This window comes from Cornus florida, unplaced genomic scaffold (assembly GCF_030987335.1).
Source record: "Cornus florida cultivar Cherokee Brave unplaced genomic scaffold, ASM3098733v1 CherokeeBrave_3.0.0_Hap2_Chr04, whole genome shotgun sequence".
Lineage (NCBI taxonomy): Eukaryota > Viridiplantae > Streptophyta > Magnoliopsida > Cornales > Cornaceae > Cornus > Cornus florida.
The window spans coordinates 90,932,301-90,947,127 of record NW_026775574.1 but is presented as its reverse complement, the minus strand read 5'-3'; the positions used below and the strand labels follow the sequence as shown (position 1 = coordinate 90,947,127).

General features: G+C 34.6%; 1 long non-coding RNA gene across 1 annotated transcript; it reads left to right on the top strand.

Annotated features, from left to right (window-relative positions):
• Positions 1–1,206: 1,206 nt before the first annotated feature.
• LOC132302319 (uncharacterized) lies at positions 1,207–2,769 on the top strand. Its single transcript, XR_009480809.1, has 2 exons — positions 1,207–1,747; positions 2,570–2,769. It is a non-coding gene; the product is annotated as an uncharacterized LOC132302319 (long non-coding RNA).
• Positions 2,770–14,827: the final 12,058 nt, after the last annotated feature.

Genomic DNA, 14,827 nt, shown 5'->3' with positions numbered 1-14,827 from the left:
ATAAAATAAATTTGATTTAATTTTCACACACGTATATAGTATTATAGTATATATAATTCAATTATAATATTGAAACACTCTCTACATTCAACAGCGCACCTGCATAAAAATATATGATTCAATTATAATATAATTGAAACACTATTGTATGAATAAAACAATATGAAGAATTTGCTAACGCGGCGAGAGAGTAAATAATTAAAAAAAAGCCCTTTACTGTTAAGGGGCAATTTCATCCAAAAAAAAATGGCTCAGCAAATTATTTAAACGGACTTCAGTTAAAGTCACCCCTTCAAGATAGTTGAGGGAGATTTTTCGCTAAAAATCTTCATTAAGGGTGTTTTTAGCAAACGGGTGAAAGTCAAGGTTTTTTTTTGCCATTCGCCCTATTATAAACCCACTTTTCTACTTTTTTTTTTACGGTAAAATTTAATCTTGGAAGAACAAAAAATAAAAATAAAAATAAAGTAGAAAGAAAGAAAAAAACTTAAAACAATTGTTAACGATCAACTAGCTGCGTTTAGTAACGGAAAACGTTTTCTGTTGTTAACCCCTTAAAAAGTAAAATAAAAACAAAAAACATGTTTAGTAATATGTTTTTGTTTTTCTAAAACAGAAAATGTTTTCTATTTTTGTAAAGAAAGGAAGAAACATAAAAGGGCCTGTTCACTAGCACTTTCACTTTCTTATATTTACTTTTCATATCTTGAGCTGAAATAGAAAATAAAATGATGTTTAATAAGAAGATTTTATTTTTAATATTTTGAAAACAAAAAACAGAAAGTAAGTTTAATAATTTTAATTTTGTTTTCCCAGCTATCTTTTATTTTTATTTTATTTTATTTTATTTTATCTTTCTTTCTCTAATTTTATTTATTTATTTGGGTTTGATTATGATGAGTACAGAGTATGTGAATGTATATATTTAATTATATATATATATAAGAGGAGGAGTAGTGGTAAGCTTGGTCATTGGTCTACATCACGAAGACCTAACTGATGAACCTCAGTTACAGAAGACCCAATTGATGAACCTAAGTTACAGTTCCAACAAAAACGATCTAGTTGAAAAGCTATCTTTGAGCTAATAAGATCAAATTAGCCTTCAACGATAAAACATATTACTAAACATGTTAAGTGTGCTATAGCAGAGAAAGTAATTCCTATAAATAGTATAGAAAGTAACAATGCGATGTTTCCGATTTTCTTCTTTTTTTTTTTTTTTTTCATTTTCTGAAATTTCGTTGGTGCAAGGGTATTTCTGTCTTTTCACATTTTTCGTACGGGATTGTGGTTGGGTCCAATTGCATTTGGTGCATTTTAATTTAGGTGGATTAGCATTTTAATTTAGGTGGATTAAGTGGTCTTGGTATAGGGTGCATTTATGTGTATGTGGTGTAAATTTAAGCAAAAAAAAAAAAAAAAAAAATCAAAAAAAAAAAAAAATCAAAAGTGGTGGGACCCACCACTAACTCAAAAGTGGTCTAGAGACCACATTCTCTCACTTACTCTTTTTCTCTCCCCGTAACCTTCTCTTCCTCTCACTTTTCAGTTTCTTTTTCTTTCCTTTTGTTTTTCAAGCTTTGATCTTTGATTTCCATTTCCATACTTAGTGATTTGGAGTGTCGTTTGAGGCAATACGGAGAGCATGACGAGCTCTACGCATTAGTACCGACAATTTCAGTTTTGGTGCTCCATAGGGATTTCGAAATTGAAGACCCATTTTGAGGGTTTTGCACAAATTGAGGTAGGGGTCCTTAATCCATGATGTTCTTGTGCTTTAGTGAGTTAACTCTTCATAAATGGCTAATTAGCATGCTTAATTTGGGTAGTTCCTAGAAAATTGTTTAGTTGTTATGTATTTTGTTAATTGTGGGACTATGTGTATTAAATGATCCATTTGATGAACATACTTTTGTGTTGATTTATGTGTGCTCAAAATGCTAGATTATTGATGTATGCGAGTATGTGATAAATTCCTTTGAAATTCTTGTGAACTACCTTGTAAACAAACTTGAGCTAATTGTGAAGTGATGATCATTGACATGATATTAATGCATCTATACATTTACATTGGGCAAGAAATGGGAAGAATTGTTTTGAAATGAAAATAGGAAATTTTGGGAAAAATATTTTGATGAAACGGTTTTATGAAAACCCGGTCGCCACGAGGGTACCAAAGGGTCAGAGGGTTAATATAGCATAGAGGGAACTAGGGAGTCGCCCTAGCATGGTTGAGCTAGCTGAGCCCATAATGACGCCGCGGGGGTACCAAGGGTCAGGGACACTAGCCAACCCTTCTCTCGTGTCGCTGCGGGGTCACTAAAGGGCGGGTTATATTAACCATTTGAAAATGATGGTTTTGGAATGAAAATGGGGAGCGACATTAACATGCATTGCATTTGGTTATGTTGAGATTGGTTGCTATCTTGTATTATCCTGACCTAGTATGATCCCTATTCCTATTGCTCTATTCTTTGTATGGATTCACGAGGACACAAGAGGCATGTCTTAAGTGCCTTCTACTGAGCAATTTGCTCACCCCAATATATTTTACATCTTTTTTCAGGTTATGGCAAAGAGTTGGCGGATGACAATCCACCACAAAACTGACGGAGTGTTGGAAGCCTTCATTTTGCTATTTTGCACTTAGGCTATACTTTTGTATATCTATTGTCTTGGAAATGTAATTAAGTCACCGGTCATGGCCTTGTAACATAAGAATGAAACTAATGTAATCATAGTGATTATCTCCGTGAAATTGTAGTATGTGATGTTGTAAGATGATTAAATGATGGCGTATTAGTTTACGATTGCTGAATGTCTCGTAATTGATGGTTTGTTTCAAGTTTGGATCATTTTAAAGTTTCCGTTCAAATCCTTTCATAGCTCCACATGTGCAGCCTCCTTAATGCAGGTTTTAGGCTCGGCAAAGTCATTTCGGTTAATCGAAATGGGGTTCGGTCGACCGAACCATTGGGTAACTCTTAGGATCTTAGCTTCGGTTGACCGAAATAGCTCTTCGGACTATCGAAGTGAAGGGGCTCATTTCGGACGACCGAAGCTCCACTTCGGTCGACCGAAATGAAGCTGTTCGTCCATCTTTCAACCCTCTCTCCGACATTTGCCAACCTAAGAGTCGGAGTGTTGTTTGAAGCCTTCAAATGGTTTAATCCAAGTGTAACAATGATGTTTTGATCCAAGGAAATGATGAGTTTGCTTTAGGGACCTCGGGTTCAAGTAAGGACCCGGTTAACGGTTCGGGCTCCGGGTCCGGGTCGTTACAAACAAATCCTCACTTTCTTTTTCTTTAATTAAATGTTAAAGTACTTTCTAAAATACAAAAAATAAAATTATATTAATAAACATAATTTTTATTTTTACTTTACATTTTTAGGAATTAACAGTAGAAAACATGAATCATTCCTGTTAGTGAACATATCCAAAAAAGGTGTTTCTCACTTTTTAGTACTCGGGAGAACCCAAGTACTCTCTATGTTTTTGACACTGTTGAACAAAAACGTTTTCATTATTATTATTACGTATACACTGTTTATTTCAAATAAAATTTATGTTATTCATGTTATATACTAATGCTACATATTTAATACTAATAAAAATTATATTTTTAATATATAATTATATTGTATTATTAGTGTAAATTATTTTTTATTTAAAAAATATATATTTTAAAATATAATATATTATATAATAGTGTAAATTATTTTTAGGGACAAAAAATAATATGATTTATTATTTATTTTATATAATAGTATTAAATTATTATGCAACAGATATAATATATTATTATATACCATATCTATATTATATTATTTAATATTTTTATTTATTATAATATAATATATGTTAAATATATTATAGATTTTATAATAAATGTATAGATGATGCATATGCATGCACTTATATAAATAATTTGTTAGTATTTTTGTCCTAATATATCTTATTTTGTACTTATGTATTAGGTCTTATTACAATTTGTAATTTTAAATTGAATATTATATTTTAGTATCCTGTATTGGGTATTTTTAATATTTGTGAAATAATTGAATTGCATACATATTTAAAGTTTTTTTGTACTATTGAAAAAAGTTAAAAAAATGTTATGTACATCTGTAACAAATATGTATTATTAAACACTGTTATTGTTTTTTGCTTTCAAAATTGTGACAACAAAGGTTAATAAACACCATTTTTGCTTTTATTGTCACTCAAGAAAATAAAATTATATTTCTACTTTCTTGAGGCTGCAAAAATAGAAAATGAAATTGTTACTAAACGCACCTAAGAAAAGTAAATTTTTTTTTTTTCAATAATTGGGATGTTCGAGACTTTGCCTGACTAAATTACAAGATTGACCATGTATTTTTGTTGGTTTAATGGTAAGCTTTAATAAATAAAAAGAAGAATGTACAGCAGAGAGCCCGCAAGGGGCACCACAAGCCCAAGGCAGACCAACAATATACAACCCAACAACAATGATTAAGAGTCTAGCCTAAGTAAAATACACAAAACTTAAAACTAAAGTACCCTGGATATTTCTGTAAGGACAGTACTATAACCTCTGCTGCCGTAACCACTAGCATTGCTTGTGTAAGTAATGCTCTGAATTCATAATAGACTTGATGAGCACCAAGTCTGCCCACCTATAAATGCACACTCTTGCAAGAATAACTATAACAAGTCTTCTTGGTTGCCCAAAAGTCTAAGATCCACACCACTTCTTAACTTCAGTGAAGCAAGCTTGGCTCTAATGTAACTTTTTAAAAGACATATGATGTGCTGTGGAGATGAAGATCTGTTCCTGAAGGCCCTCGAGTTTCTCTCCAACCATATGAAGTAGATTGCAGCATTGAGAATGAGCTTATGGATATTAAATTGACTTGAAATCCATGTAGAAGAGCACCAATTGATGAGATCCTCCCAACTGTTAGGCAATATGTAGAAACCACCTACATGTTGAATGAACTGTGATACCCCCGCATCTCTGGATGCGGGTTGACCAGGCCCACGCCCGATTACCCGAGGATATCAAATCAATTAGCAGTTAATGAACACATAATACAATTAAGAAAACAGGAATAAATAAATTGCGGAAAAGAAACTACAATGATAATCCAAAAACTGAAACCTCAGAATAAAATTTTATTGATAAATAAAACTATTCTGTTACAACTGATCATTCACGAATACAAATCTTTCTCCAAATTATACAACTCGGGAATCCATCTAGTGGACCCCTAAAATATCCCATTGAACTCAAATGACTGGAAAAAAAACCAAAGCTTAAAACATGAAACAAAATCCTACAGCATCGGTGGAGTGAATGCCTGTATCTGCTCAGCACGATCCAGCTCTAAGACTGGAACTAACGAACACCTGTAAAAATAAGAGTGGCCCACATGCAAATTCTTCTCTAACTGCAATCCAAACAGTGACCCGATACGCAGATACACCCTAGATATCTCAACAATAGCTATCTAGTCCATACATACACATATATATATCCACACTAAGGGACATTCACTGAACTACAATAGGGGTCTCAACCTGAATAGAAGGTAACATGCGAAAACGCATCCAAAGGTGGGCATGAGTACCTAGACCTAGCAGGGTACACCTTAACCTACTATAGCCAGCTACGCATTCACTGCATATACGCACCCTAACCGACGAGTCTGAGACTCAAGCTCATCTCGTGGTACCATAACCATATATTTAAAATCCGTTCATATCCATCCATAAGAAATCCAATAAGTCATTCAGCTTATTCAGCTGCACAGACTTATATAAGAGATCCAGTAAGTCGTTCAGCTTATTCAACTGTACAGACTTAAATATAAGGAGAATTATGTTTTTATAATTCGTACCCTTATTCCAAAATAGGTAGGATTGAGTATTTTGAATCAGTCTGTCCCTAGTATGACATCGTCCCATACTGGTGCATACAATCCACAAAATCCATATAATTGATAAAACAGATAAAACTGTTCACCAATTAAAATCCATAAGGTAAGAATTAGCGTTTTGAGTTAAATCATACCTAATATGCACCGTCCCATACCGGTGCATACAATCCTCCATATCCATATAAATTACAACATATAAATACTAAGCACGTAATTTACAGTCCAAAACCAAATATCCATATCCTTGCAGAAAAGTGTTTTAAGTTTCAGCAATTTAAAATCCAAAACCATGTAAATTACAACATATAAATACATGTTAGTAATTTACAATTCGAAACCATTCCAAACAATTGCAGAAGAATATTTATTATTTCAACAATTTAAATCCAAGAGTTAAACCATATATTATTTAACGGTTCATCAACAAGCATCCAAAGCATGAATAAATTAGTTTTAATAAATCAATTATTCTATCTTGCATTCGAATAAGATTTAAAATCATGATATTATCCAAGAATTAGCTAAAAATTAATTCTAGCAATTCAGTTCCTTTTATCCGTCAATAGCAAGCTAGGTTACATACTTGTATATTGTTTTGTTGTTTAAGCACCCAGCCACAAACTATGCTACGAGTCCAATTTATTAATTAAAAGACTCCCTCACGCATCTAAAATTTAATTTAGAAACATATATAAAACCTTAAATTTTCAAATTAAAATTAAACAATTTATTTCTTTCTAGCCTTTAACCATAAGCAAAATTGTTAATTAGCGCACTGTTAATTTCATTATTACAACGAGGGTAGTTTATGCAATTTAAGATCTTAATTACATGTTAAATTAATTATTTTAACCCCCATTAAAGTTCTAGAATTTTTTCAAGAACCCCAAGTGCCCAAACAGTAGCAAAAAGTTTGTAAAAACATTAATTGAATGTGCAAAATGAAGGGAGCCTGGTATAATCCTAAAAGAGCAGGCTCTTTTGGAGGTAGAGCAGCCTCTTTTAAAGGTAGAGCCTGCTCTACTTCCTCTAGAGCAGGCTCTACTGATGGGGGAGGCGGCTCCTCCCTCTATGGAGCCGTCTCTCTTCCCCTGTGAGCCTCAGTTCAGTTACTTCTCCGTTTTTGACCGTTCTGCTTCTTCTCCGGCCTTTTTTCACCATTCAATTGATTTCAAAAACTGATCCTAAAGGTCTTATTAATACCAAAGAGCATCCCAATGATTTGAAAACAACAATTAAAATCAACTACAAAAATTAAATTCGCTACCGAATTAACATGTGTTAAGAACAAAACTAAAACTATTTTTCAACAACAATTCTACTGAACTTAGGAGCCTTATCAAATTTAATTAATTCAAGGTCTTAATAACACCCAAAATTAACCTTCTAATCCTTCTGTGAAACCCCAGAATCAACAGAAACATTCCCATGCTCCAAAGTAACAAACAGTTCTTTGAAAAGTTTACAGAACATTCATTATTGAAGAGAGCCTGCTCTAAGTTTTAAAGAGTAGGCTCTTTTGAGCCTGGAGCTGGCTCTATAAGTCTTAGAGCTGGCTCTTTAAGTGTGGGAGCTGGCTCCTACATCCATGGAGCCGGCTCTCACCTCCTTTGAGAGCCTCCGTCCCCATTTTGCTCCGTTTCAGCCTTTCTGCTCCACCTCCGGTTATTCCAGTTCCTCTGTTTTTCTTAAATACTGAACTTACTAGTCTTATAAATACCTAGTATCATTCCAATGGCCTATCTACAGTAGTTGGAAACAATTACAGAGGCTAAAATTGCAACTAACTTAACATACTTTAAGAACAGAATGCTGAAACAAAAGCATGCATAAATTTTGTTTTACAGAATTGATATCAATACCTACAGATCATTGATATAACATGTACTAAACATATAATTTCCAATTAACGTTCAATTAAACCTTAGAGACTATCTAGATGCACAGAACACAAGCCAAAGGGAAGGAGAAAGAGAAGAACTTGCCTGCAGTTTTGGTTTCAAAACTTTGTCGCTGTCTTCCTAATTTTCGGCAAACACTAACCACCTTCAAGCCTCCCATGGTTTTGTTTTAATCCACCATAACTCTCCCTTGGTCCTCTCTGATTTACTCCTTGACAATCCTTACAATACTCTGTTCCTTTACTCTCTGTTTTTACAGAACAACTCTACGTGTATGCTATGTGATATATCGTAAACTCTAAGCTTAAAGTATAATGGTATATTTATAGGCTTAATACCAAAACCCGAATCCTTGTCACAATAGAGACAGAGCCCTAAACTTAATCCTAGTCGGCCTATAATAAAACCTACGATTAAATTCTATGTTGGCTACACCAAATGACGTCCCAAAACTTGTAAGTAAAAATAACTTAATATATTTAAAAACTCATGTAGTTTAACTCACATAAGAATTCCAATAAGTCAATAAATGCAAACAAACAATTTCAATTAAATTACTATAATGCAATTAATTCAATTAATGCAAATAATTCAAATAATAACCACAAATAAATAATTTGACACATAAACACTTAGCCACAAAATAAATAAATAAAATAAAGTAAAAATGCACATAAAATAACATTTAAATTTCAATTTTTATCCCTTTTAAATTAGGAGTATTACATTCTTTCCCCCTAACAAAAGGAATTCCGTCCTTGGAATTCACGAAACTTTGAATTATATATATATATATTTTTATGATTATTATTATTATTATTTTTTACTCCGTTCCATTGTGGATTCTGCCTCTGTGTATGGGCTCCACTGATTTCCAAATCCGTAAAGAAAAATATCGGTCCGATATAAAGGACACACAAAAAAAATTGCAGGTAAGTTGTATTTAGCAACTACTCATCCTTACCCAAATTTGTTTATAAAAAAATTCACATTCTTCCAAATTCCATAGCATAAATGTGTAAAACTTCTATGCATCCCATCCCAATGTTTTAAAAACACCAATCGGTAGGCTATCGTTTAAAAGGAGAACCATCATCCACGAAAAGTCAATTTAAGACATAAAAATTGACCTTTCTGAAATACACACTTTGCTTCTGATACGGAAGACATCCCTAATCAACGGTCTCCTGATTGCGAACGCTAGTGTAAAAGTGTACCGATTTACAAAATCGTATTGCCACCGCCCAACCACACGCAATCCATTACAAAGGGAAGTATTTCTCCCCGATGTATCTTTTAAGGAAGCCAGGGTCTAATTATACAACCCATGCTGCCATTCCAAACCAACAGGTAAGAGGTCTACTCTATTAATACATAAAACCCCAAACGTGGTCACACAAACCTTCCGGTGCCATCAAGATAAGAAATGAAGTAAACACTTCCAACTTCCCATAAAAACCTAGGATATCTTTCCCAAGTATCTCTTTCATGATCAAATGTACCCTCTCGATTCAATCCTCTATCGAGAGATATGCAACACAGTTATATCTCTGTTAGCAATGCAATGAGGACCTATTGCGAAGTCCAAAAGTGAACATTACTAGAATTTGGGCGAGCAACAAACTTGCTCAATCCACCACTCTTAATCCGTATGAAATTAAACTTCCAATAAATTTTGATGATCTCAACCAATTATCCACCCCTGACTAGGCCTACTCTCTTTTCCGCCTACCAAAAGTACCATTAGTCTGGTACCACCAGCTTCCGTCTGCATCCAGTACTTAATTTGGAGCATCGTCAAAAGCTAACCCTCCAGCTGAACCAATGCAGTACCAATTAGTGATAAACTTACCGATCATAAAATTAACCGGAAATTCCAGTCATCGAAAGTCAACTTATTATGACCTTTTTCACACACACCGTGCACCGCTTCCTTATGATAGGTGATCGGTTTCACCATCCTATCTTTGAGACACCCTACTTGCTTAATATAAGTAGTGTCAATTTGACTCCTTGTTTCATTCCAAACAAATATGGAACTTTTTCCATTCTCCATATAATCATTAATGTCCGAGGAATAACAAATTGTTGCAAATTAGGACCCTAAAAATGTTCACATTTTATTCTCAGTGTAGAAACTTAGATTCGTCCTCTAAGTTCAACACCAGCAACCCCTCCAAATGACACTCTCGTGAATCGTGTCTTAATTACGAATAGACTGATAAATATTTAATCAGTCCACCCTCCTCTCTTGACGACATTCAAATAAATACCCACCAACACGAACTTTCCTTCCGACTTGGTGGTCGCTTCAGAAATTTCTCTGAAGATATTTTGCACCTCCAACACCTTTCACAAATCATGGTGGCATGACAATGGTTTTTATCTACCACAACCCCATGGATATAATTATAATAACATCCACCAATCTCAGGGTGTTGCAAAAAAAACAAATCCCTATCTAGTGTGAAGCATATCAAACTAATCATTTTAAGATAGTTGACACGTATCGATAGTTTAACTATCCCATCCCATATAGCATACCATAATGCTACATGTCCAAGTCCAAAAGATTGGCTAAACTCATGTATATCTACCACATCCTATGACCACATGCTCACGAATCTTAGCGCACATAGCGCTATTACTCCATGCTATAAATACAATAGTTGACGGATCACATACGTGTGCCCCAACTAAAACATAATCCCAATCCAGACTAATAAAATAAAAATAAAATACGTAAGATACATAAAATGATGAAAATGAAACACATAAGACATACAACCTAAAACAAAAATATAATTCTACTTAAAACTTTGTTTCTTCCAGAAAAGTAAGTCTCTTTTGGACCCAACCTTACCAAATTGGGTTCACTATTTCCTTTTCTAGTTTCGTAGGTAATCATCCAACCTCGAAACTTATCCGTTAAACATAACTTAAAAGCAACCATCAGTCGCCTAAGCAATAACCAAAGAGCTTAACTCTTATCTTCCTTATATGCGAAGAACAAACCGTCTAACGTGGCTTTAATAAGCAACTTAGAATGTTACAACCTAATCCCCATACTCTCTAGAACGTGATATATAATCTGGTATTTGGTTCTACGAAGAACTACATCCGATCCCTAAACTCCTAAAGAGTATCTCATTCATATTTCTCTTAGAGATGCTATGTAAATTTGACTATATGTAAATTGGTTCACAGTAACTCTACTTGTATCCTTCATTCCACTATGAGTAAATCAAAATCATTCTCGTGTAATCCTTCATTCCGAAGATTTAGTATCCTTTCCCTTGGATACTCTGAAATCTCCACCCTTAGGATCCTCTTCGGACTCCTACTCCCCACTTATCTCTTAGTTGAGATCTACTGAAGTCGTGTTAATCCCGATAGGCGGCGACCTAACACATACACCTTAATCCTCTCTTGGCTCATACTTTCTAAGTAATGACAACCCCAGAATTAAAACTTTGATCCCAAGTTCTATATCTGGCAAAGAACTCGATCACACACTCCTTTACTCCTTTGGGTATCTATCGCTTTCGTCTTGGACCCAATCCTCCCTCCTAGTGTCAACCATTCTGTATCTACAGAATATAATTGACATCAACTCCTCCTAACGAACCGTAAATAGAGTACAACAATTCCTATTATGGCTCTAAGTTTTAGAGAGACGCAACGCGGAAGTCCTATAACGAAAGATACTCCTAAGGACACTAGAACCCGGAGTGCTTTGATACCAACTGTGATACCCCCGGATCTCCGGATGCTGGTTGGCTAGGCCCACGTCCGATTACCCAAGGATATCAAACCAATTAGCAGTTAATGAACACAGAATACAATTAAGAAAACAGGAATAAATAAATTGCAGAAAAGAAACTACAATGATAATCCAAAAACTGAAACCTCAGAATAAAATTTTATTGATAAATAAAACTATTCTGTTACAACTGATCCTTCACGAATACAAATCGTTCTCCAAATTATACAACTCGGGAATCCATCTAGTGGACCCCTAAAATATCCCACTGAACTCAAATGACTGGAAAAAAAACCAAAGCCTAAAACATGAAACAAAATCCTACAGCATCGGTGGAGTGAATGCCTGTATCTGCTCAGCACGATCCAGCTCTAAGACTGGAACTAACGAACATCTGTAAAAATAAGAGTGGGTCAGGCCCACATGCAAATTCTTTTCTAACTGCAATCCAAACAGTGGCCCGATATGCAGATACACCCAAGATATCTCAACATTAGCTATCTAGTCCATACATATATATATATATCCACACTAAGGGACATTCACTGAATTACAATAGGGGTCTCAACCTGAATAGAAGGTAACATGCGAAAACGCACCCAAAGGTGGGCATGAGTACCTAGACCTAACAAAGTACACCTTAACCTACTATAGCCAACTACGCATCCACTGCATATACACACCCTAACCGACGAGTCTGAGACTTAAGCTCATCTCGTGGTACTATAACCATATATTTAAAATCCGTTCATATCCATCCATAAGAAATCCAATAAGTCGTTCAGCTTATTCAGCCGCACAGACTTATATAAGAGATCCAGTAAGTCGTTCAGCTTATTCAACTGCACAGACTTAAATATAAGGAGAATTATGTTTTTTATAATTCATACCCTTATTCCAAAATAGGTAGGATTGAGTATTTTGAATCAGTCTGTCCCTAATATGACACCGTCCCATACCGGTGCATACAATCCACAAAATCCATATAATTGATAAAACAGATAAAACTGTTCACTAATTAAAATCCATAAGGTAGGAATTAGCATTTTGAGCTAAACCATACCTAGTATGCCACCATCCCTTACCGGTGCATACAATCCTCCATATTGAAATACCCCTCGGATCCGAGACACGGGTTGATCAGGCCCAGACCCAAACCCGAGGGATATCAAACAATCAATACGTAACCGAACACAGAATACAAGATAAAATAAGAATTAAAAATAATAAGCTGAAAGAATGCTAATTGAAAATCCTTAAAATAATATAATTATTTAAAATCCGTTAAATCTAAACTCCATAGGTTTACAACTTGGGAATCCATCCATTGAACCCCTTATTAAAGATTCTCAAACCGAAACTGAAAATAATAGAAATAAAGACCAAAGCTAACACAAAGGAGATTCCTACATAGTCGGAGGAATGAATATCTGTATCTGCTCTGCACGTCCAAGCTCTAACCCTGGAACTGACGAATACCTGAAAAATAAAGAAGTGGGTCAGGCCCATATGCAAGTCCTGATCTACTACAATCCAAACAGTAATCCGATACGTAGATACATCCTAGGAAGACTCAACAATATCTAGAGTAGTCCATATAAGTATATAGTACACACTATAGGACGCTCGCTAGTCCAGTAGGTTTATCTCAGCCTGAATAGAAGGTAACATGCGAATACGCACCCTAAGGTGGGCATGAGTACCTAGACCTACCAGGGAACAACACCTATGTTCAGTTATCCATCCTAGGTGATATACGCGCCCTAACCATGGTCATGAGACTTAAGCTCATTCCACGGCACCATATAATATATATATATAAAGTCCGTACTCCTCCTAACATGGTATACCATCCATCTGTGTAGTGGTCTGATATATGTATAACAAATCCATCCTGAAATCCTAGTAGGTCATTCAATTCACAACTGATATGACAAATGTAGATGATGGACTTAACCTTTATGATTAATCCATACCTTGATCTTAATGTTGGAATTAGTCCATACCTAGTATGTCACCGTCCCATACCGGTACATACCATCCTCCAGTTAACAGAGTTGATAAAACAGTACTAGATAGTCATCAACCCAACTCCCAAATTATGCACAAACCAAATTAATCCATAATTACAAAACTTAGGCATTCAGTCCAAGCCTAGAAATTATATTCCAACCATTAAATTTGTTATTTATAAACATAGCATTTACATCATGCATCAAATTCACTAATTGATAAAATTAACTGAACTGTTATATCAATTACTTCCAACCAAACATAGATAATTCCAAGAATTTTACTATGCTTATAAAACTGTCTAAACATAATTAAAACAGTAATAAATAAAAATCCCAATTCCAGTCCGTTAAATGACAGAACAAAAACATGCAATTTATTTCTCCACACAGTGCCATAACTGGTGCAATTTATATCCAGTTTAAATCATCAGTTAATTCCATCCATATCTACGTCTAATTATACTACTATATGCTTAAACCATAATACAAAATATAACTAGCAGTTTAAGATTATACAGAGAAATCAAAATTTCAAATATAATAGACAAAAGAAAATTAATTCTTCAATCATCCTCCTACGGTTCTCTGTTTAAACTAAAGTTAATTCCATCCTCAATACCTACTTGTAACCATGCTTCCCAACATTTTTATAAGTCTTTGGCAATGATTTACACTCTCCAGTAGCTTTTAAATGATTTTAGAAAACCAATTTTCAGCCCAAACGGACCTTAAAATCAACATTCTGGGCAATTAAAGAGGGAGCAGGCTCTAGAAAAAAGTTGAGCCTGCTCTTCCCATCTAGAGCCGGCACTAGACTTACTAGAGCCTGCTCTAGTGCACCAAGAGCTGGCTCCTCCTCTTTGGGAGCCGGCTCTAAGGGTTTTGGAAGCCTCTTCTTCGTCCCTTAGCAGCCTTCTGTCCATTTAAACTTTGTCTTCACCGATCCTGTTAGTACCAGTCCTCTGTGGTAACTTTTATTACATGTTTTAAGATCCATCCCAGTTCCAAATTAATCACAAGACAATGGTACACAATCAAAACTTGAATTTAATTAAACATCAGTTTTTTTTTTAAACAACGGCAGTAGGATTCAAAACTGAAATTTTAAACAACTGCAAAACAAATTAATTCAATAATGTTAAACACTGATTAACATGCATACAAGATGTATTTAAAACTTATTTTTATCCCTGGAGTCTTCCTAAACATGCACAGAATACA